Here is a 24,560-nt window from a genome sequence, read left to right on the forward strand (position 1 = left end):
GGTAGATCCCAACTTTACAAAAAATACAAAATTTAGCTAGGCATAGTGTCACCTGCCAGTAGTCCCAGCTTCTCAGGCAGCAGGAGGATCACTTGAGCCCAGGAGATTCAGGTTGCAGTGAGTTATGGTGACACCACTGTACTCCATCCTGGGTGACAGAGCAGGAGCTTGTTAGGGGGGAAAAAACCCAAAACCTTGTTTATGTGTTATCTTTAGAATACAGTGTGCTTTTAGTGGTAGTGTCAGCAGCATCAAAGATCAGGAAAGAATGAATCAATTTGCAAACTTGCTTACAAAGGAAATTTCTTTGATGAAGTGAGATAGGCCATTCCCAAGACTTTTTTAAATTTGCCCAAACTAAAAGAGACAGAAAATTTGGGAGCTTAAAACTTAGACTTATTTTTCTCTAGAAAAAACAAAACAATAGAATATCCATGAGGTATTTAAGAATGATCAGTGGCACTTACTGTCTTTTGTTAAGTATGAGCGACAATTTGTTAATGTTATCTATATTTTCATATGCAAGGTAAATTTAGTTTGAGTAAATTCGATTTACTCCCAACTGTGAATTTATTAGGTTTTATACAAACTATCCAAATATTACATGTGATGGTGAAAATATTTTAAATTCACCTATGGATTATACCAAGGTCATAAAATGTAACTCTTATATATGTAAGGAAACCCAGCCTTGCCAAACCTACTCTGCTGTCCTCAGCATTCGTTTTACTCATAGTACGTTAAGAGTCAATATCTGCCTGTATTAAGCTGGGTGAGGTGACTCATGCCTGTAATCCTAGCATTCTGGGAGGTCAAGGCAGCTGGATTACCTGAGCTCAGGAGTTCCTGGAGACCAGCCTGAGCAAGAGCCAGACCCCATCTCTACTAAAAGTAGAAAAACTAGCTGGGCAATGTGGCAGGTGCCCAACTTCTTGGGAGGCTGTGATAAGAGGTTCACTTGAGCCCAAGAGTTGGACATTGGTGTGAGCTATGAGACCATGGCACTCTACCCCAGGGTGATTGAGTGAGACTCGGCCTCCAAAAATATATGTGTGTATGGATGGATGGATAGATAGATAGATAGATAGATGCCTATGTTCAACTTTATTCTTTTCATGACTAGTCCAAATCAAAATGTTTAGTAAAAATTATTGAACAAGTAAAACTTAGGAAGCAGTTTTAAAGGACATCAGTCAGTTCGCTGATTGTGAATGACATTTGAGCTTGTTGTAGATGAGTTGTTCAGACAGGACAATAAGTTCTTTGATAAGGAAAATGCTAGCTAGCTCATCACTATGTCCTGAGAAGAGCTAAAGAGAGAGGACATAAATTGCATTCTGCATGGGTTCACTTAACTAGATAAATGACACACTGCCCAATAGCCAGAAATGCCCAAGAAAATGAGAAACAACTCCTAAATGCTATGACCATCTGGAACATCTTGTGCATTACCTTTGGCCAACTTTCTGAGTGCTTGATTGAATTGGCTGCTGTTGAATAGAGCAGGCAGCAACCACAAGCTCCCATTGCCACATCCTGAAGAGGATTCAGGAATAATACTGGAGTGGGAGACAGGCCTAGGGTAGGCATCCGGAAACTTGAGACTCAAGGGCCTTTATCCCTAAATTGCCCTTAGTTTTAAATCTCATTACTGACCTAAGTAAACTAATTTATAAGACACTGTGCTAGATGATGAGGGGTCTTGAAAACTGTATGAGCTGGTCCCCCCACTCTTGAAACCTGCAGCTGAGTTAAAGGAACAAGGGCACAGACCCAAGAGGTAGGCTACAAGGCACAGGTACAATAATACCCATGCAATTATAATAACAACCACATATAGTGTGCCAGTCACTGTGCTAACAATTCTGAGAGAAACCCTCTACCAGAGGCATTATTGTTACTCTACTCATTATGCAATTAAAAAAAACAGTCTAATCTCCCCTACAGTCGGAGTTAATAAACTGGAGAGCCAGGATTGGAACTCAAGCAATCTGATTCCAGAGCCAGTACTTTTGATCAAAAGGATGATGATTTAAATATTGTGTTATTTAATACCCCCTGGACATATAGATCTAATTTATAGTCACTTAACATGTCACTAATTTATTCTCTAAATTATACCTGGATTTATGCAGCTGTAATTCTGGGAAGGGCCAAAAAGATTAGTTTTCACCATTTGTAATTATATAAGGAAATTCAATTTACTAACATAGGAAATTACAAGTACAATGTACTGTTAATTTTTACATTTAATTTCTATAGAAAAAGCCCAGAAATTATGTGAAAAGTGTCACCATTTTCTAATAAATGCTTCCTTTGAACAGGTTGAAATGCAAATTGTGAGGTTTTCACACCGAAAAAATTGCTGTCATTTCATTGACTATACAAAACTTATTTCCTACCTCAACTCTTGTATAATGAAAGTCAAATAAAGCCTCATGTACATCTTACTATGAGCCATATTTCCAAAGGATTAGAGCCAAACAGGTTATGATCAAGACAACATGTTTAATATGAAATCCAGCTATTCACAGACAAATCAGTTAATTTCTATGAAATTTTGCTAAATCCAGAGTGCACTATTTCTGATAATATGACCTTGCTTGTTTGACAGCAATCACGGAGAAGGAGTACTCTGGTGCTGTTGCTGAAAGTAGCCCTTTTCATTCTACCCACATTTGCTTAGTTATGGTCAAAAGAAGCCACAGCTCCAGGAGGATGCACCCTACAGGAAGTGCCCTGAGCAATATTATCTCCAGGTGCAGTGTAGTGTAACCACAGTGGTATACTCTTGTCAGAAACTGTCAAGCACAGCTGCTCTGGGGCCCCCGCTGCCACAGTGGCCTTTAAAAAAGAAAGTTAAAAAACTTTCAGGTGGCACCTGTGGCACCGTGAGCAGGGCGCCAGCCCCAGATACCAAGGGTGGCAGGTTCAAACCCAGCCCCGCCCGGCCAAACTGCAACAAAGAAATAGCCGGGTGTTGTGGCGGGCACCTGTAGTCCCAGCTGCTCGGGAGGCTGAGGCAAGAGAATCACCTGGGCCCAGGAGTTGGAGGTTGCTGTGAGCTGTGTGACTACACGGCACTCTACTGAGGGCAATAAACTGAGACCCTGTCTCTACAAAAAAAAAAAAAATTAATTATGATAAAAGATAAAAATAAAAGATTGAGGGTGGTGCCTGTGGCTCAGTGAGCAGGGCGTCGGCCCCATATACCGAGGGTGGCGGGTTCAAACCCAGCCCCGGCCAAACTGCAACAAAAAAATAGCCGGACGTTGTGGCGGGCGCCTGTAGTCCCAGCTACTCAGGAGACTGAGGCAGGAGAATCGCCTAAGCCCAGGAGTTGGAGGTTGCTGTGAGCTGTGTGATGCCACGGCACTCTACCGAGGGCAATAAAGTGAAACTCTGTGTCTACAAAAAAATAAAAAATAAAAAAATAAAAGATTGACCTCAGAAGGACTCACACATGTACCAGATAATGGCAGGCAAAATTCAGATTCTTGTTATTGGTTACTGCCACTTAACCTTAATCTTAAAATAATATTGATAATATTTAAATTACAGTAATCTCCTCTTTATCCAGCACCCATGGGAATTGGTAGATTACAAATAAATGTGGTTTCTGTTTGCTTGAGAGTTACTATTAAAAATAGGCCTAACTAATTCTATACCCCATACTATACCATGCCGTACCATAAACTCTATATTGATTTGAATTTAATATCGAAATATACTAATTAAAAGCAAATTAAGACAAAGACAAACTTTGCTTACTATAACACAGTTTGACTATATTTTTAAAGAGCTTCATAAGTGCAGTATACAATTTTAGTTAAATGGCAGTCAGTGCAGTTTTGAACTTCACTATCATGTTTTTTGAGTCTTCACTACCTTCTTCAAGTAACACACATAAACACTTAAAACTGCTGCAGAGGCTGGGCACGGTGGCTCACGCCTCTAATCCTAACCCTCTGGAGGCCGAGATGGGTGGATTGCTTGAGCTCAGGAGTTCAAAACCAGCCTGAGCAAGAGCGAAACCCCTTCTCTACTAAAAATGAAAAACTGAGGCAAGAGGATCGCTTGAGAGCAAGAGATTGAGTTTGCTGTGAGCTATGGATGCCATAACACTCTGCCAAGGGTAACAAAGTGAGGCTCTATCTCAAAAAAAAATAAATAAACAAATAATTTTAAAAAACTACAAAGAACACATGGGAGCTACAGGAGTGATGCACAGAGTCCCAGTAGCCACACGTTAAGTGATCAACAGCCACATAAAAAGTGGCTACCGCATTGGACAGGCTTGGCCTGGGCTGTAGCATAGGGAATAACTGTATCTCATTCATCTTTGTGTTTTTAACACCTAGAACATTGCCTGGCACTGACTAGATGTTTGTTGATAAAATTAAGCCTCTCTTTCTCTGACACAGGAAACAAAGCATAAGTTTTACAAACTATGTCTATAGAAGTGTCTCAAAGACTGATCTAAAATTTTATTTTCTCCTTACTCATCACTTTTAAAATATAACCTCATTTTTCAAGTAACCAGATAGGACTCATTTTGTGTACCAGATGTACCAAAATACATATGATTTAAATCTGTAAATCAACTGATTATAATAAATGTGAGAGAGGCATTGAACACAAAATTTCCTATTGTGAATATTTTCAAAAGTGAAAATTCCTTTACAAAGCAAGTACTCTCTGATTTTCTTTTAAATACATCATTATGGGCAGTGCCAGTAGCTCAGTGAGTATAGCGCCAGCCCCATATACCAAGAGTGGCAGGTTCAAACCCAGCCCCGGCCAAACTGCAACGAAAAAATAGCCGGGCGTTGTGGTGGGCGCCTGTAGTCCCAGCTGCTCAGGAGGCTGAGGCAAGAGAATCGCTTAAGCCCAAGAGCTGGAGGTTGCTGTGAGTCCTGTGATGTCATGGCACTCTACCAAGGGCGGTGAAGTGAAACTCTGTCTCTACAAAAAAAAAAAAAAAATTATACATAAATAAATAAATACATCATTATATAAAAATCAGAATTTGCACTGAATTGATGAATTAGGCAAACAAATGTAGTTTTCTTTGAAGATGTTATGATAACCATCTGAAATTGAAAACATTGTAGGATAAATTTAGTATTATTACTAATCACAATTAAATAACCAGCCCTGTACAGCACTATACACAAAACAGTGTCAAATGCATTGTCTCATTTGATTCTCAGAGAAACCTTATGAAGTAGACAGAGCAGGTCCTTTCTGTCTCCATTTGGCAGATGAAGTTCAGGAAGACTAATCTTTGGTCTCTAATTCCCATCTTCTTTTCACTATATCAACAAGTACATATGAACTATCTATGGACTACATGGGAATTGAAATTTTAAATTTTTCTGCCCTATTTGATCTACTACAAGTAGATCTACAGATCTACTTTCCTGGACATAAAATTTTTTAAGCAACCTATAATTTATGTGAACTAAAACTATTGTTTTACACCTCTAAGAAAAAAATATCTGTCTCAGTATCTGTTTATATAAGACCCTCAATAAATATATGCTAAAATTTCAATGAATATATGCGTTAGCCTTCAAACAGGTAGAGCAGACTATATCAGCCAATTAGTTGCAGAGACTATAATATCCTGCACTTAATCTAAGCTAGAAGTATTAAAGCACTTGAGAAATTGAGAATACTAATGGAGTAACTTTCAAAAGCACTCCTCAGAACTGGAAAACCTAAAGAGCTATGCTCGTCCTCATTGAGAAGCTGACAGTTCCAACACTACACCACTGTGGCCACAGTCTGGAAGCCACAATGATCAGGAACCTGCTACTTCAGTGGCCGGCTCCAGAATCACACCACACCAACTAAAATCTGCACCAGCAAAATAGATGCACCACCCATGCTTCCTGATGTTCATGAAGCTAATAACTGAACATCAGAACCTCTATACCTCTGTCACAGAAGAAAAAAATGCCTCCACAGCCATGCCCAGAATGAGAAACTACTTCCCAGATCTCATACTTCATAAGAGGCATCCAGTTGTTGAAACCTAAGTACTTGCATAATAATAGCTGCAAGAGATTCAGGAGGATGCAATTTTCCTGTCTCTAAGACAGGAAAGCATACTTGAAGGAGGTTGAAATGGCTATTAGGTGAATCCTTTTTATCCTCCACACTTCCCTGAAGAAATTGAATGTTTGGTTTAAGTAGACCATACACTTCGTACTGCACATTTGTAGAATACTGAAAAATCTTACTCATATGTATTAGAGAAACTCCATGATGAAAAGAAATTCATAGGGTTAAACAAACCTCAAATCCCAGGAAGTGCCATTTTAGGAAAAGTTCCACCAGGAGAAAAGAACATTTTAGTGATTTGCTGTTTTGTTAATGTCCTGTAAGTTCAACATCCCGTCTAGTTATATTGCCCACTATTTTCTCGATTGGTACTCTTAAACTTCAATGTGCATATAGATTACCTGGAAATTTTATGAAAATTCTGATTCAGTAGGCTGAGATGGAGCATGCAATTCTACATATCTAACAAGCTCCCAGGTGATGCTGATGCTGTTGACAAGAAGACCATATTTTGTTTTTATTTTTGTTTTTGTTTTTGTTTTGAGACAGAGTCTTACTTTGTCATCCCTGGTAGAGTGCTCTGGCGTCATAGTTGATAGCAACCTCCAACTCTTGGGCTCAAGCAATCCTCTTGCCTCAGTTTTTCTATTTTTAGTAGAGATTGGGGTCTCAATTTTGCTCAGGCTGGTCTCAGACTCAGAGCTCAAGCAATCCACCTGCCTCAGCCTCCCAGAGTGCTAGGACTACAGGCATGAACCACCCAGCCCAGACTGAGAAGACCATATTTTGAATAGCAGCATTTTAGATAAGCCTTCTCCATCCCAGCTGCCCAGTGAATGAAGTACGCTAAGATAATGTTCCCAACCCTTGGGGCAACTCAGTGAGGTTAGCTTCAGGCAAAGCCTCCAGGCCAGTTGACTCTTACACCAGTATGCCATACAAATATTAATATTCTCTATCTGTGCCATGACACAGGAAGCATTGCACTATTTGAATAAAATATGCCAGTTACTGAGTCTTGGTCAAATATTGGCCAACATGCATGCTCTTTTTCAAATCTTTTATTAGCATCAGAAATTGAGGGGCTTGGCACCTGTAGCACAGTGATTATGGCATCAGCCACATACACGGAGGATGGCAGGTTCGAACCCAGCCCGAGCCAGCTAAACAACAATGACAACTACAACAAAAAATAGCCAAGCGTTGTGGTGGGCGCCTGTAGTCCCAGCTACTTGGGAGGCTGAGGCAAGAGAATCGCTTAAGCCCAAGAGTTTGAGGTTGCTATGAGCTGCGATGCCACAGCACTCTACCCAGGCCACAAAAAAAAAAAAAAAGAAAAAAAGAGAAATTGAAAAAAACATTAAATATTCTTGGAACACATTAAGAGAACTAAGGATCTAAAAATAGCAGTAATCCACTAGCGTATCACCACATTGATTCTTATAATAAAGATTTATTATAAGATTTCAGTGAGAAGAAAAGTATTAATATCATTTTATCTCAATCTGAAAACATGGCCTCTGAGATGGCTTCATTTCTACAAATGATATCAATATGACCATATGAATGAAGAAGAAAGTTAATATGCATGATTGTTTGCATAGTTCAATGGTTTTTACTGAAAAGAAATGAAAATTTACAGAATTGACTCGGGAACATTTCTACATGAATACTAACTTGTATATCTGCAATTGACACGTAGAAGTTTTTTTGTTTGTTTGTTTGTTTGTTTGTTTTTTCTGGTCCTGCAGACTGTGAGACAAACTCTAATCTTTATAAACTAGGTAAGGCAACAGTTCTACCTACTCAGATGGAATTATTTTCCTAAGTGGCAACATTTCAACTACTTTGTAACCTCCTCTTCTGCCCCCCCTCCCACCCGGCCCCCCACACTTCCCAGCCCCATCAACCATCTAGAGGCGGAGCACCAGGGGAAGTAAATACTGGGTGACAAAAGAAGAGAGTTTTGTAACCACAGCCTTGCTAAAGAGGAATCAGAGGAGTTATACGTGCGCTGTAATGTGACATTCTGAATGGTCAAGACCCTGCCAGGGCACTGGACACTGTACCCAGGGAAGGAAGACACCAGAAGAGGAAAGAAGGGTGACGAAAACTGAGATTATCAAAGATGAGATTTAATCTACTTCACAACTTTTTAAAAGATTAGATCTGCCCAGTCTTGTCATGGAGAAGGAAGATTGTCTAATGTCCTCCAGATTATCTAAGTCCCACTCTTACGTTCAAATATCAGAGCTAAATAGGGTAAAAAAGACAAATGATCTAGACTTTAAATGGATTGAAGCTTCAAGCCTCTATTGATTGCTACTTAATTTACTTCCTGGCATTTTGGAGGGATCTGTGACATTGCAGGCATCACAGTTCAACACTAGGTCGGATTCAGTGATTCATAATCCAGTTGATAGCATTGATACAATTCTGTGACAGAATGTTTCTCATTCTCAGACACCCACAGCTACAAAATGAGTTGCCCTCAACTCCTGTTCTAGCCTTCTCCTCTAGCCTTCCTTCTTCTGCAGTAAGAGTTTCAGCTTGGCATGCAGCCACCCACTTAGAGAATACATTTCCCAGCCTTCCTTGCAGCTCGGTGTGGTCGTGTGACAAAGTTCTTGCCAGTGAAATATGAGGAGAAATGATAGCACATCTTGTGCATCATTTGCTTCAAAAAAATTGTTTGTCCCCCATGTCCTCTCTACCTCCTTCCCACGTGCAGGAGAACAGATGAGGTGCTCAGCTCCCACCACACACTTGCTGTAAGATTAAAGGCACTCTATGCCAGCATGATTTTTATGGAGCAGAGTCACCACCCCCACTCCCAGCCTGGAACTCACATTTCCAGACTGTTACATGAGAGACACAATTTTCTATTTTGCTCAAGTACCTTATTTTGGGATCTGTTATTTATAGCAGGTTTTCGCCTATACCTAACATGTCTATGGTAAGCCTCCAAGCAGGGAAACGGAATTGCTAGAAACCACAGCTTTGTTTCTATATACTGTATTCTTGTATACTTTTCAATTTTTTGTGCCAGTACGCATATTCTCTAGTTTTTAAAAATCCATCAATCCATTCGTTTGTTAATGCCTTTGTAATCCTGTTAAATTAAACAAAAATTGATATTATCTTCCTAGAGTTTTTTGTCTTGGTTGGGAGGAAAAGCTATGTATTTGTCCCCAGACCTTTGATACCTGGGCTCCCACCACCAACCTTAGCATATATTTCTAGCAGAGTCTGATAACAAAAGCAACAATCTTTAAATCATTAAGTATAAGGATAACTGTAAAGACTAATCATGAGGTGATGGCTTTTGTCTGTTTCCATAAAATCATTATGGAAAGCTTTCTATGCTTTCATCTCATCTGCCCCAGTGAAGTCAGTTACATTCAGCTAGTTACTTCATGTATTACCATTTCTACATTCAACAAATTTTGTTTGTTTAAGACAGGCTCTGACACTGTTGCCCAGGCTAGAATGCCATAGCATTAGCCTAGCTCACAGCAACCTCAGACTCCTGGGTTCTAGTGATCCTCCTGCCTCAGCCTCCAGAGTGGCTGGGACTATAGACACCCACCACAACACCTGACTGATTTTTTTGTTGTATTTTTAGTAGAGATGGAGTCTCACTGTTGCTCGGGATAGTTTCAGACTCCTGAGCTCAAATAATCCTCCAGCCTCAGCCTCCCAAAGTGCTACCTAGAATAATAGGCATGAGCCACCACCCCCTGCCAGCAAACTTTTATGATATACATCTTCAACCTGATCCTGTGGTGGGCCCAGATATAGGGATGAATAAGACACAGTTCCAACCCTTTCTGTGTCCGTGCCAAGTGCACATATTGTAAAGAAGGCTACAGCAGATGGTTATACCTTTTGCAAACACAGTGGGTAACATGAGTGGGTAAAAAGATATCCACCCTGTGCCTAAAATCACATCGTCTACTCAAAAGTTAAAACTGTCAGGTCGACTCTTCCCCCGGTACTTCCCACTTTCAAAATAATAGCTTTAGAAACTATAGTCAAAGGCAGACTTTAATTCTCTTTGATAAACTTAATTATGAATATGTTTTGCCAAAGTTAACATTTATAAGATCCCTGTATCAAATATAAGTGTCATAAAAACGATAATACCCTTTGTCAGAGTAATTACTCAGAAGAATTTAAGTTTAATCCGAACTTATGTAGAAGCCATAAACATTCGACGTGGTCATAACATTATCTATGACATCTAAGAGTAAGAAAATTGTTAAATTATGATTGTTAACTAGATGTATTAAGGGGGTAATGAAACTGTTATGACAAAGGATTTGTTATTTATTGGAAAGTTTTTTAAAGTCTAATACAAAAAATGTAATGCGCATGGGTATGTGTATACCAGGGTTTTCCAAACTGGCACCACTGACATTTTGGACCAGATGATCCTTTGCTGAGAGGTGGGCTGTATGTTGCATAATGTTTAGCAGCATCCTTGCCTTCTACTCCCTGATACCAGTTGCACCATTATCATGCACAGTAATGATAAAATGTGTCCAGGTATCCCCACTCTCCATGAGGTGACAAAACTACCCCCAGTTGAGAACCATGGGTATATACTCTATGGTTACAACTCTGTAAAATACGTGCATATATAGACAAAGCTGGAAGGAGATTTGGAAAAATCAAAAGGACATTTTTAATAGGATGATAAAGTTATTGAAGTTTTCAAACATTCTCTAATATTTTTGCAAGAAAAATATTAAAGGGGGGTCGGCACCTGTAGCTCAGTGGTTAGGGCACTGGCTACATACACTGGCCTGGGCCTGCTAAGAAAAAAAAAAAGAAAGAAAAATATTAAAGGGGATTAAAAACTGAATACTGTTAAGATACACAAACTTCTGTAAGAAATTCTAATTTTGAAAACTTATATATTTTTATGATTGGAGAAAAATTTAATCCTCCCACTATAATAACATCATAAGAAACTACATTTAAGGTAGGTGCAGTGGCTCACACCTGTAATCCTAGCACTCTGGGAGGCTGAGATGAGTGGATTGCCTGAACTCAGGAGTTCGAGACCAGCCTAAGCAAGAGTGAGACCTCCTGTCTCTAAAAATAGCCAGACTTTGTGACGGGCGCCTATAGTCCCAGCTGACTGGGAGGCTGAGGCAAGAGAGTCACTTAAACCCAAGAGTTTGAGCTTGCTGTGAGCTAGGATGCCAAGGGTGACAAAGTGAAACTCTGTCTGAAAAATAAATAAATAAACTATATTTAGATGATTGCAAAATCATTTTCTTCAAGACCCATATAGCCAAAACTGGCATGTGATTCAAATGGAGAAGGACAGAATGATTCATTAGTACTGGGCATAATTATTCTGCAGAATACTTCTTGGAGCTTGCCAAGATTCAGAAGAAATTTCGAAGGAAATTTTGTATTACAAAATGAATTCAGAATTATTCTATCAGTGATACCCAGCACGGGATTTTAAGTAAGAATTTAATGTATGTTTGACAGCAATAGAAAAGTTACCTAAAATATTTAGATAATTCCCAATTTTATAAAACAATGTGGTAAGGATTACAGCATTTAACATTTGCAGAATACAGTGTTCGTTCTCTGACTTAATGAATTTAAGCACAAGAAAAAATAAACCATAGTTATGAGCATGTGCTGAGTAACATGGCAAGTATGTGATATGGAACAGAGACAGTAGAGGCTACTGTAGGACTGGGGAAAATACAATTATTGTCGGCACCCATAGCACAGTGGTTATGGCATCAGCCACATACACCAAGGCTGGCGGGTTCAAACCCAGTCTGGGCCAGCTAAACAACAATGACAACTGCAACAAAAATTAGCTGGGCGTAGTAGTGGGCGCCTGTAGTCCCAGCTACTTTGGATGCTGAGGCATGAGAATTGCTGAAGCCCAAGAGTTGGAGGTTGCTGTGAGCTGTGACGCGCACTGTACCCAGGGTGACAGCTTGAGACTCTATCTCATAAATAAATAAATAAATAAATAAAATTATTGTCAACATTCACGTGGCCATTCTATTCCTTGCTCCTTTATAACTGTTTAATTTAAAACTATTTTTAGGCTTGCTTCTCAGTGGTTAGGGCACTGGCCACATACACCGGTGGGATCGAACCCCACCTGGACCTGCTAAATGACAATGACAACTACAAAAAAAAAAAAAATAGCCAAGCATTGTGGTGGGTGCCTGTAGTCCCAGCTACTTGGGAAGCTTAAGCCCAAGAGTTTGAGGTTGCTGTGAGCTGTGACACCACAGTACTCTTCCAAGGGCGACATAGTTGAGACTCTGTCTCAAAAAAAAAACCAAAACTGTTTTTATTAGTCTTAATAACATTATTCTGATAAGCAGTGACCAAGTGGACCTAAAGTTGACAGAGATGCAGCTGTGAATGGTTAACACACACCCTCTCCTGTTCTGGGGGATATATAATATTTGATTCAGTAAACAACCACAGGGGTATTTGATGCTTGACTTAGAGGGCTATGCCTGGAGACTTGAGGGGAAGAAAGGAAAAGGAAAAAGGCTATGAACAAGAATCTGGAGAGAGGCCAGACATGGTGGCATGAACCTGCAGTTCTAGGTGGGAGGATCTCTTGAGCACAGGAGTTCAAGGGTACAGTGTGCTATGATTCTGCCACTGCTTCACAACCTGAGTGACAGTGCAGGAGTGCACTGAGTTCCAGCTACTTGGGACTGACAGTGCAAGGACAGTGACTTGTCCCTGGCTGGGGTTGAGTAGGGTAGAATCTGGAGAGAGTAGAAAGGAAAACATGGCCTCTCGCCCCTCACCTCTACTTTACCCCAATTCATTTGGTTCTGTGGACTCATTAGGGGGTTCTGAAAAGCAGTGCTAGATTTAGAAGTTGAAGACACTTTCTTATGTTGCATTGACAGAATCAGCACATGCAGTGGGGCAGAGAAAAGCAGAAATTACAGGGAGGGTCCCATCAACAGGGTCAGTGACTCTATCCAATAGATTTGGAAGGAGGAACAGACTTATACCAGGATATGAGGCCTCCATGGGAGCATAAGCAAACTTGTTCCTAAGAACATGCAAGAAAGTGGCTCACAACTCCCAGTTTAATTGGTCAAGATTTTATGATGAGAAATTATTGACGTCTTTTAGGTAGGCATCTATTTTTAATGTGACTTTTTTTATTCCTGGGCTGGAATTATTTTATGGTCTGACTAGATGTAGGAACAGTCTGATTCTAGTTTATTAAAAAAAAATAAAATACAGGCGGTGCCTGTGGCTCAGTGCGTAGGGCGCCAGCCCCATATACCGAGGGTGGCCGGTTCAAACCCGGCCCCAGCCAAACTGCAACAAAAAATTAGCTGGCCGTTGTGGCAGGCGCCTGTAGTCCCAGCTGCTCAGGAGGCTGAGGCAAGAGAATCACCTAAGCCCAGGAGTTGGAGGTTGCTGTGAGCTGTGTGATGCCACGGCACTCTACCAAGGATGATAAAGTGAGACTCTGTCTCTATAAAACAAAAAAATAGGCTGGGTGCCATAGCTCATGCCTGTAATCCTAACACTCAGGAGTTTGAGACCAGCCCAAGAAAGAGCCAGAGCTCGTCTCTACTAAAAATAGAAAAACTAGCCAGACATTGTGGCGGGCACTTGTAGTCCCAGCTACTCAGTAGGCTGAAACAAAAGGAACCCTTGAGGCCAAGAATTTAAGGTTGCTATGAGCTATGAGCCACCGCACTCTAGTGTGAGACTCTGTTTCCAAAAAAAAATACCCCACCAGTTCCCAGTTTTATGTTCCATAGGTGTTCCTCATTTTATAAAATGAGTCTTTAGAAAAATTGACTATAAATAAAATGTAAAGGAAATCCTATTTTATCATAGGTGGCCATCTTTTAGGTATAATTTACGTGAGCAGTCACCAATAAATTCTTTTCCAAACAAAAAATTCCAATAAACTGGATAAAAAGCTTTTGATAACGAAGGGCATTGAGATGAATTCTAGTTCAGAGCAGACTGGATGCTATAAACCAATAAGGACATAATCCCCTCTAAAATTATTCCTCAATCATTAGCCACTGCTACAAATTTTTTTTCCTTTTTTTTAATAGCATCAATTATGTTAGGAACATAGCTACCAATTTTTAAGATGGTATTCACGAAGCATAAAAAGTAAGACTATAATAGTATCACTAACTATGATCATTACTCCAAATTAAAATGTACTTGAAACTACATAGAACAAATCAGTTCTGTGTTCACTCTGAAAGTAGAGATTGTTTTATATGGAATGATGTAATCTCTATTATGGAGTATGCTGGCCATCACAGAAGGGCAAGATTCTAATTCATCGGTGGTAAATGAACTTGTAATAGACAACTCTCATTTTTAACAGTCTGGTTTCTCCTCGTTGTGATAGAATTCTTCTTTCCTTTGAAGAACCTGATCCAAGTGTCTCAGATGGAGATGAACTCTCACTCGAGGCACATGGCCAGCATCACAGGAGAGGATTAGTGACCCAACCAAGCTGATCAGAGCTCCCTATTTCCCTAGTCTCATCTATTGGTTCATATGTGACCAAACAGAACATATCAGAATGATCTCCAGTAGGTTTTTGTCAGAGCTCTTGGGAAAGACTTATTTTATAGGGTTTGCTACACTGGAAACATAGAAGTCTGGGATCGGAAAAGTCCAGAATGAAGCTGCAAGAGATAGAGCTGGGAGACAGAGAAACAACCCTCACAACACAGTTGGAGCCTCCAGATCCAGGCATGTCTGAAGCTGTCTCCATGTTGACTCCCTTTCTCTTAACCATCCACTCATGAATGGTGTGAATGGCTTACGTCTAGACCAAAGTACCCAGTTCACCAAGAGTAAAAACTTTCACCATTTCCCAGTTCTGGGTTCCTGGAGTTCTTCTAGGCAGTGGTGCCAATGAAACAACTCACGAGACAATAAGAATATGCAAACACATGACTCATTGTCTTTGTCAACTTGACCAAGGCCAGGGAGAGAGACAACAGCTTGAAAGTACCTACAACCACTCAAGACTGCAGTGTCTAAATGATCCTTTAAACATACAGGAATATTTTCCTCATGATAATACCCTTTTCTCTGGCACATATCACTTCCAGATCTCTAGAGATAGTCCCCCCAGGTTCATTTAGCTAGAGGAGCCCTGAGACGTTTGCCCCTAATTGCTGCTCACTTCATTTGCATGTAGTCTTTGTCATTATCGTGTCATCATCACAAAGAAGGTGTTCCAGTGTCAGAGAGACCAACTAACACACACAACGTGAATGAAACTTGAGCCATACCCAGTTAAATTCCTGTTGTCTTCTTGGCTTCCTTTGCATTTGTATTCATGTACACATAGACATTCTGCAATTCCTACCTATTTCATTCTTTGTTTTGTTTCTTTTTCTGAAACTTCTGGCTAACATGTTCGCTTTCCCCTGAATTTGCTCATTTAACTCATGTTACTTCTGCTAACTTAGAAAGGCTTTATTCCTCCTACATAAAAGATTCTTTCTCTGAATTTCACCTTTAGATAAAACTTGTGCTTTCAACCCCTTGAACCTCCCATTTTCATGAAACAATAAATTTCTCTACTGCTTAAGCTTGCTTGGGTAGAGTTTCTTTCACAAGGAAGTGATTTGAACTCCTGCCACCATAAGTTCTTCTTAGGGTTTTCATTCCTACAGTCGAGTATTGAGATGCTCCAATGGTTTGAATATGTCCCCCAAAGTTTTTGTGTTGTAAACTTAATTGCCATTGTAACCATATTAGGAGGTGGTATCTTTAAAAGGTGATTGGGGACAGGGTGTGGTGTCTCAGGCCTGTATTCCTAGCACTCTGGGAGGCCGAGACAGGTGGATTGCTTGAGCTCAGAAGTTTGAAACTAGCCTGAGCAAGAGCAAGAACAAGACCCTGTCTCTACTACATATAGAAAAACTAGCTGGGAGTCATGGTAGGCATCTATAGTCCCAGCTACTGGGGAGGCTGAAGCAAGAGGATTGCCTGAATCCAAGATATTGAGTTTGGTGTAAGCTATAATGATGCCATAGCATTCTACCCAGAGTGACAGAGTGCAGCTCTGTCTCAAAAAAAAAAATAAATAAATAAAAGGTGATTAGGGCTTGAAGGATTAATGAATGGATTAATGCCATTATCTTTGGAAAAAGGATACATTTGGTCCCTACCTTCTCTTTCTGTCTTGTGTGCTCACTTGTCCTTCTGTCATGTCATGACACAGCAAAAAGGCCCTCACCAGATGCACCGCTCTCGACCTTGGACTTCCCAGCCTCCAGAACTACGAGGAATAAGTTTTCTTTCTTTTTATTTTATTTTTTTTATGAAGTACCTAGTCTATGATATTCTGCTATACAGCAGTTCTCAACCTGTGGGTCGCGACCCACAGGAACTGTATTAAAGGGCTGCGGCATTAGGAAGGTTGAGAACCACTGTGCTATAGCAACACAAAATGGGTTAAGGCAGATGCTCACTCCCATCAATCCTGGAATTAAAAATTAGGTTAACAAGAAAAAGGAAGGCAAACCTGGTAGAATGACCACACTCCTGTGCCTCCTCCTAAACACCAGTAAAATAACAGCGATGGTCTATACAGTAAAAAGCCATTAGCTCCCAGCAAGCTGAAGAAGAAACAGGAAGAAAGAATAATCATCAAAATTATGAATGTGGAAAGTGAATGGAGAAGTAATAACTGACTTAAAGGAACTGAAGAAATGGAAATTTAGGCATCTCGGAGGGGAATTTCAATGAGTAATGAGCTAGAAACTGAGAGTCTCAGAGCCTGGAGGCAGCAAGAACCAAAAAGGACAGAAGTGAAGCTGTGACTCTAAAATCAGTGGGACTGGTGGACAATATGTGTGGAATTTGTTCCCAGTTCCCCTCACCAACTCTTAAGCTTCCAGACAAATATTCACCTCTCTGCTTACCATCCCACAGGAGAATGGAGGTTCATACTCTGAAGAAATTAACCCAAGAGTCTCTGGACTTGAAGACTAAGCCAGATGCAGGGCAAGGACAAGTCGGAGGGCTGAAGACGGCAGTATTCTACCAGAGGCCACATTACTGAAATACGGAAGTTCTGACGTGTCCCTTTCCCAGAATGCTAGTAACTGAGCATGTACCTATCCCCTCCACCAAACCAAATCAATTAGAGATTCTCCTCTGGATAGTCCCAGAGAAAAGGCCTCCAGACTCTGACATTACAAGGTCCCCCAATAATAAGGCTGGTTCACCACCCTATCATCCTTCAGAAAAGCCCTTTAGGCAACACATTTTGCCAGTGCACCTAGAGCTTCCAAAGAATTTTTTTTTTTTTGGTGTGGTTTTGTCCGGGGCTGGGTTTGAACCCACCACCTCCAGCATATGAGGCCAGTGCCCTACCCCTTTGAGCCATAGGCACCACCCTTCCAAAGAGCTTTTTTATGGGCACTCTGAAAAATTAACGGCCAACAAGGATCCCAGACATTTCAAGAAACCTGCAACATGAAAAGCAGATACCAAAACAAACATAGAAAAATGGAATTCAGACATCAGAAGCCAGATGTCTGAACCAAGGAACAGCAAAGTCTAATCATAATCACTATTGTGAAGCTGTTTGATAAGCAGAGTTGGCACTGCTATGGCCACAGTTGCATATAACTCAGGATTACATTCAACTGCAAGTAACAAAAATTCAGGCTACAATGGCTTCAACAAATAGCAGTTTTGGCCAGGCACAGTGGCTCACGCCTGTAATCCTAGCATTCTAGGAGGCCAAGGCAGGCAGATTGCCTGAGCTCAGGAGTTGAAGATCTGCCTGAGCAAGAGCAAGACCCCACCTATTTAAAAAAAAAAAAAAACTAGCTAGGCATTGTGACAGGCACCTGTAGTCCCAGATACTAGGGAGCTAAGGCAGGAAGATTGCTTGAGCCCAGAAAACTGAGGTTGCTGTGAGCTATGACATGATAGCACTCAACTAAGGGCAACAAAATAAGACTGTGCCTTGGGCAGCTCCTGTGGCTCAAGGAGTAGGGCGCTGGTCCCATATGCCGGAGGTGGCGGGTTCAAACCCAGCCCCGGCCAAAAAAAAAAAAAAAAATAAGACTGTGCCTCAAAAAAAAAAAAAAAAATATATATATATATAGCAGTTAATTTTTCTCCCATAACAAGAAGTTGGAAGTAGCAGCCGTAGGCATTGTTTCAGTATCTCCATTGTGTTAGAGATGGCACTTCAGTGATTGTCTCACTCTTTTCCTCATGGTCCAAGAGGCTACTGCAGTTTGAGGAATCACATATTGCTCAAAACCACAGAGAGAAAAATGAGGGAGCCAAAGATGGTGACAGCTCTCCCTATCTGCCATCTGATTGGCCAGAACCACAACACATGGCCCCCTATTTGACTGGGAAAGTTCATACCTATGCTAGGAAAAGCCATTGCTGCCCTGATATAATCAGGGTTATCTAAGTAAGAGAGACATAGTCCCCAAATAGGTAACTAGCAAGCCACGTGTAGTGGTGTATGCCCATAGTCCCAACTACTCAGGAGGGTAAGGCAGGAGGATCCTTTAAGGCCAGGTGTTTGAGGCTTCAGTGCACTAGAATCATGCCTGTGAATAGCCACTACACTACAGCCAGGGCAACATAGTGAGATCCCATCTTTAAAAAAAAAAAATAGGCTGGGCACAGTGGCTCACACCTGTAATCCTAGCACTCTGGGAGGCCAAGGCAGGTGGGTTGCTTGAGCTCACAAGTTCAAGACCAGCCTAAGCAAAAGCAAGACCCCATCTCTACTAAAAATAAAAAAACCGAAGTTGGGTGGCACCTGTGGCTCAAGGAGTAGGGCGCCGGTCCCATATGCCGGAGGTGGCGGGTTCAAACCCAGCCCCGGCCAAAAACCACAAAAAAAAAAAAAACTGAAGCAAGAGGATCACTTGATCCTGATAGCTCCAAACTCTTCTCAAAAATAAATAAATAAGGGCGGCGCCTGTGGCTCAGTGAGCAGGGCGCCGGCCCCATATACCGAGGGTGGCGGGTTCAAGCCTGGCCCCGGCCAAACTGCAACAAAAAAATAGCCAGGCATTGTGGCAGGCGCCTGTAGTCCCAGCTACTCGGGAGGCTGAGGCAGGAGAATCGCCTAAGCCCAGGAGTTGGAGGTTGCTGTGAGCTGTGTGAGGCCACGGCACTCTACTGAGGGCAATAAAGTGAAACTCTGTCTCTACAAAAAAAAATAAAATAAAATAAATAAATAAATTTTTAAAATAGATAACTAGCAATATCTATCACCATCTGAACACTAAACTGTAGTTCTCTGTAATGTACACTTTCATAAGATCCTAAATCAGTGGTTTGCAAACTTCCTAATGCTGCGATGTGTTTTCATTGTTACAAGGGGGTCGCAACCCACAGGTTGAGAACCACTGTCTTAAATGATTTTTAGGTGGGGATGTATCGAAAGAAAGACATGGAAAATGTTTGTGAACCTAAAGGTGGAGATTCCGGCATCTTTTTCCTCTAGCTATGAGAGTTTAGGCTTTCTATAGCTGACATGGCTTAATTGTCTTTTCTGTAATAAAGCTCAAGAAGAGGGCCGGGCATGGTGGCTCACTCCTATAATCCCAGCATTTGGGAGGCCAAAGTGGGTGGATTTCCTGAGCTCATAGGTTGGTGTGGGGAGCCGGCTGTGGCTGGCAGGGCCCCCACAGCCTGGGTAATGCGCAGGGAGCCACCTCCAACCACTTCTCCTCCCTTAACAACATTGTCTTCACCTGTCAAAATCACATAGCCCATGCATACTTGCCTCCTTATTGGCCAGCACAGTTTTTCCTCTTTAAGGTTGATCTCTACCTCATTTGTTAAGATTTATGCAATCTTGTTAAGATACTATATAAATACTCTTAAGAAGACAAGCACATGGTCTACAGACACATGAAAAAATGTTCATCATCTTTAATTATCAGAGAAATGCAAATCAAAACCACTTTGAGATACCATCTAACTCCAGTAAGAGTAGCCCACATAACAAAATCCCAAAACCAGAGATGTTGGCGTGGATGTGGAGAAAAGGGAACAATTCTGCACTGCAGGTGAGAATGCCAGCTAATACGTCCCTTTTGGAAAGAAGTCTGGAGAACACTCAGGGATCTAAAAGTAGACCTGCCATTCAATCCTACAATTCCTCTACTATGTGCATATCCAAAACAACAAAAATCACTTTGTAACAAAGATATTTGCACTGGATTGTTCATTGCAGCTCAATTCATAATTGCCAAGTCATGGAAGAAGCCCAAGTGCCCATTGACCCATGAATGGATTAATAAATTATGGTATATGTATACCATGGAATACTATGCAGCCTTAAAAAAGATAGAGACTTTACCTCTTTTATGTTTACATGCATGGAGCTGGAACATATTCTTAGTAAAGCATCTCAAGAATGGAAGAAAAAATATCCATTGTACTCAGTACTTTTATGAAACTAATTTATAATTGCTCACACTTTCTTATGAAAGATAGATTACAACTGTAGCTCAGGATGAAGGAGAGAGGTGGAGAAGGATAGGAGGGAAGGGGAGAGGTTTGATAGAGGGAGGGTAAATGGTGGGACCACATCTATGGAGCATATTGCAAGGGTACAAGTCAAATTTATCAAGAATAGAACATAAATGTCTTAACACAATAATTAATGAGGTGAAAGCTATGTTGATTAGTTTGATGTAAGCACTCCAAATTGTATAAAAAATCAACACATTGTACCCCACAAATTCACAAATGTATTCATGATCTATGTGTATATGACTTAATAAAAGAAAAAAACATATAAATAAAGCTGTTTTCCACATTTCAGTGGCTGGCTGCAGTCATAAGCTGCATCAGCCCTCCCAACTCCATCTCGAGTCTCCTGTCTTTCTTCACCTCTCCCTGTCTTTCTGGGTTTGTAGTTCTTCATTTCCCACCTTTCCACTCAGGTCAACTCCTCCTCCTCGCACCAGTGGAGAGAGGTCACTCTCTCGTGCTAGTACTCGATAGGTTCAAGACCAGCCTGAGCCAGAGCAAGACCTCCTCTCTAAAAATAGCCAGGTGTTGTGGCAGGCACCTGTAGTCCCAGCTACTCAGGAGGCTGAGGCAAGAAAATCGCTTGAGTCCGAGAGTTTGAGGTTGCTGTGAGCTGTGACACCACGGTACTCTACCAAGGGTAACAAAAAAGTAAAGCTCAAGAATCCACAGTACCACAAAAAGACGAGGCCAAGAAATACATTCATACAACATTTTGCAGCCTTATTTTCCACCTCTAACTTAAGTTTTGAGTTTTCACACACCATGGATATGGTGGGTATTGGCTTACCAATGACAACATCAAGAATAGCACCACCACGATTAGTATAGGAATTCTCACAGATGAATGTATGCAGCTAATATCTATGGTAAATTCCAGTGTAGCTACAAGAAGCATCCTATAGGCTCAGATGTGAACATAGTGCATTGTAGAGCATCAACAGCTCCCACACTGGCGGCCAACATACCCTGTGATGAAACTTCATTCAGCTCTCTCCTGCTAGAACTCCAAACCCACAGATCTTTGTTTTGTTTCTATTAATAGTGCCTAGAAGAATGTCTGGGATCTGGCTCGTTGTCCGTAGCACAGTGGTTACAGCACCAGCCGCATGCACTGAGGCTGGCAGGTTCAAGCCCAGCCTAGGCCAGCAAAACAACAATGACAACTGCACCAAAAAAAAAAAAAAAAGCTGGGCGTTGTGGTGGGTGCCTGTAGTCCCAGCTACTTGGGAGGCTGAAGCAAGAGAATCGCTTAAGCCCACGAGTTTGAGGTTGCTGTGAGCTGTGATGCCACGGCTGACAAAGTGAGACTCTGTCTCAAAAAATAAAAAGAAAATGTTTGGGATCTAATGGGGATAAATAAGTATTTGTTAATTGATTGGCTTTCCTGGCTTCCTCATTCCACCTTGCTTCCCTATTTCTACTTCCAACCTCTATTGTGTATGAAAACCACAATGTGTATGAAAACCACAATGTGAGGGACTTTACCACAAAAGATACAATTCCCCTGTAGTTCCCATTATATGTGTCAACTAAAGAAAAAAAGAATTAAAGAATTCTCAACTTTTTTTTTTTGCAGTTTTTGGCCGAGGCCGGGTTTTGAACCCGCCACCTCTGGTATATGGGGCCGGTGCCCTACTCCTTTGAGCCACAGGCACCACCCCAGAATTCTCAACTTTTAAAGAATTAAAAAGGCCGGCACTGTGGCTCAAGCCTGTAATCCCAGCACTCTGGGAAGCCCAGACAGGTAGATGACCTGAGCTCAGGAGTTCAAGACCAGCCTGAGCAAGACCCCATCTCTAAAAAGTGGCCAGGCATTGTGGTGGGTGCCTGTAATCCCAGCTACTTGGGAGACTGAGGCAGGAGGATTTCATGAGCCCAAGAGTTTGAAGTTGCTGTGAGCTATGATGCCTAAGCACTCTACCAAGGACAATAAAGTGAGACTCTATCTCAAAAAAAAAAAAAAAATTAAAGAATTAAAGTCAGTTCTATTCTGAAGTCTGAGGATTGCAACCCAGAGTAGTCTTTGAGAGAGTGTCTGTTGGTTAGACTGCTCCAAAGCAGTGTTGCAGCCCGTAGCTCGTATACAAATGGCCATGGTTCTGCATGGGCTGAGAAATTACATAAAAGGTGCTCATTCATTAGGGTAAAATCTCATCAAAGCTGAGGCGCGAGGGCACATCTGGTTATAGATTACAGAGGCATAATCATTAATCCTCTCAGACATTAGCTTATATACAGAAAAAGGCAAGGTCTAGGATCATTGAACTTACCTTTTTTAAAAATGCAATGATTTGGGCAAGAGGGGTCGGAACCTGTGCTCTACTTTGCTTATCGTCTTCAGGGCGTTCTTTCAGAGGGCTGCACTCAGTCCTGGAGTCTGAGGCTTTGTGAAATTCAACTGGCAAGGGATTTATGAAATTCTGCTGGCAAATAGATGAGCAGTCCTGGCTTTTTCTGTCTTCTGGTTTGTCACACATATACTACAGTGACTTCACATTGTGTTGTGCAGTCAGCAGACGGGTGTTAATCAATCATGTGCAGGTAGTTGAAAGCCTAGGGTTTAAAGAATTATAACTACTATAGCTAAAGATATGATGGAAAAAGAATTTGCAGGCTGGGCGCAGTGGCTCACGCCTTTAATCCTAGCACTCTGGGGGGCTGAGGCGGGTGGAATGCCTGAGCTCACAGGTTTGAGACCAGCCTGAGCAAGAGCAAGAGCCCGTCTCTACAAAAATAGCTGGGCCCTGTGGCCAGCACTTGTACTCCCAGTTACTCAGGAGGCTGAGGCAAGAGAATCACATGAGCTCAAGAGTTTGAGGTTGCTGTGGCACTCAACCTCAGGGCCTGCCACAAAAAAAAAAAAAAGAAAGAAAGAAAGAATTTGCATAGGCTTTACCTCTGTTCCTACTACTTGTAAAAAGCATGTTATCGTGGTTGGTTGTGAATGGAGCCTTCCTGACCTCTGCACAGGTAAATGCTCCAGTGCTTTATAGGCTAAAAATTTAAGGAGCAGAGAGTGAAGTGGTGAAATAAGATGGTGTTAAGAAGACCAGATAGGACACAGGGCATTTTTAAACAGCTTTTTTTTTTTTTTGAGACAGTCTCACTTTGTCACTCTGAGTAGAGTGCTGTGCCATCATAGCTCACAGCAACCTCAAACGCTTGGGCTCAAGTGATTCTCTTGCCTCAGCCTTCTTAATAGTTAGGACTACAGGTGCCAGCCACAGCGCCCAGCTATTTTTTTAGAGACAGAGTCTTGCTCTTGCTTAGGCTGGTCTCAAACTTGTGAGCTCAGGCATTCCACCCGCCTCTGGCTCCCAGAGTGCTGGGATTACAGGCATGAGCCATCCCTCCCGGCCCTAAACAGCTATTTTGATGCAGCCAAATTCAAATGATCCTGTATGTGTATTAGCATAAAATCTATCTATTTATATTTTGATACAGAGTCTCTGTCACCCTGGGTAGAGTGTCATGGTGTCATATCTCACAGCAACCTCAAACTCTTGGGCTCAAGTGATCCTCATGCCTCAGCCTCCCAAGTAGATGGGACTATAGGTGCCTGCTACAACACCCAGCTAATTTTTCTGTTTTTAGTAGAGACAGGGTCTCCCTCTTGCTCAGGCTGGTCTCAGACTTCTGAGCTCAGGCAATCCTCTTGCCTTTGCCTCCCAGAATGCTAGGATTACAGGCATGAGGCACCATGCCTGGCTTAAAATTAGTATTTTTTTGAGACAGAGTCTCACTATGTAGCCCTCAGAAGAGTGCTGTGGTATCATAGCTCATAGCAACCTCCAACTCTTGGTCTTAAGCGATTCTCTTTTCTCAGCCTCCCAAGTAGCTGGGGCTACAGGTGCCCGCGAGAATGCCTGGCTATTTTTTGTTGTTGCAGTTGTCATTGTTGCTTAGCAGACCTGGTCTGGGTTCGAACCTGCCAC

Source organism: Nycticebus coucang, chromosome 4, assembly GCF_027406575.1.
Source record: "Nycticebus coucang isolate mNycCou1 chromosome 4, mNycCou1.pri, whole genome shotgun sequence".
Classification (NCBI taxonomy): Eukaryota; Metazoa; Chordata; class Mammalia; order Primates; family Lorisidae; genus Nycticebus; species Nycticebus coucang.